This window comes from Sinocyclocheilus grahami, unplaced genomic scaffold (genome assembly GCF_001515645.1).
Source record: "Sinocyclocheilus grahami isolate Dianchi unplaced genomic scaffold, SAMN03320097.WGS_v1.1 scaffold1689.1, whole genome shotgun sequence".
Lineage (NCBI taxonomy): Eukaryota > Metazoa > Chordata > Actinopteri > Cypriniformes > Cyprinidae > Sinocyclocheilus > Sinocyclocheilus grahami.
Window position 1 is genome coordinate 95,789 of NW_015506868.1, and position 726 is coordinate 96,514.

Consider the following 726-nt stretch of genomic DNA (forward strand, 5'->3'; position numbering starts at 1 on the left):
ATTAATATGAAAGTCAGTAACAAATCGCACAAACTAAAGTAGATTGCAGAAATATAAAAACAAACCTGTTGCTTTACCACACTACTTTAGGTAATTCAAAGTCACTGTAATAAACATATGTAAACGTGCACTGCACTAAACACGGTCTGTTAGCTTTAGACCAGTGGTTCTAAAATGTTTGTGGTCGCACCCCCCTTTAAACCTATAAAAGAAATCTGCCCCCCTTTCCCGAATCCCCATTCCACCTCAGACTAACAAATAATTTCACTAAACATTATGAAAAATGAATGCCTTTTTAATTAAAAAAAACCTACAGGGAAAAAAAACACCTGCATCACTTGAAACATTGAAAAATAGCATAGAGAGAATAACTGTTACTATTATTATTATTCTCTCTCTGTTATTTATTTATTTTTTGTGGGTTTCATGCTGTCAGCTAAGGCATAGGACACACACAGGCTTTCCTCCTCACCAACGACATTAAACACCGTCTACACCGACACGAGCGGCAAAATACAGTAGAACCCATTATAATCAGTGATGCTGTGTACATTAGATGCGGCGCAACATTAAACTGATGCCTTGTTCTATTTATGACGTGTGGAGCTGTTGTGGCGCGACGTGACATCTGTAGCATCCGGTATAGACACGGTGAGTGAAGCCGAGAGCAAGATATGCCTCGTCATGTTTTCTGCATTTAGCTTTTGAATGACCAGCACCTGCCTG

General features: G+C 39.0%; 1 protein-coding gene across 2 annotated transcripts in view; it reads left to right on the forward strand.

Moving 5' to 3' along the window:
- The window catches only part of dgcr6 (DiGeorge syndrome critical region gene 6), a 17,572-nt gene that overhangs the window by 3,151 nt on the left and 13,695 nt on the right, over window positions 1-726 (forward strand). The gene's annotated exons all lie outside the window — the stretch shown is intronic.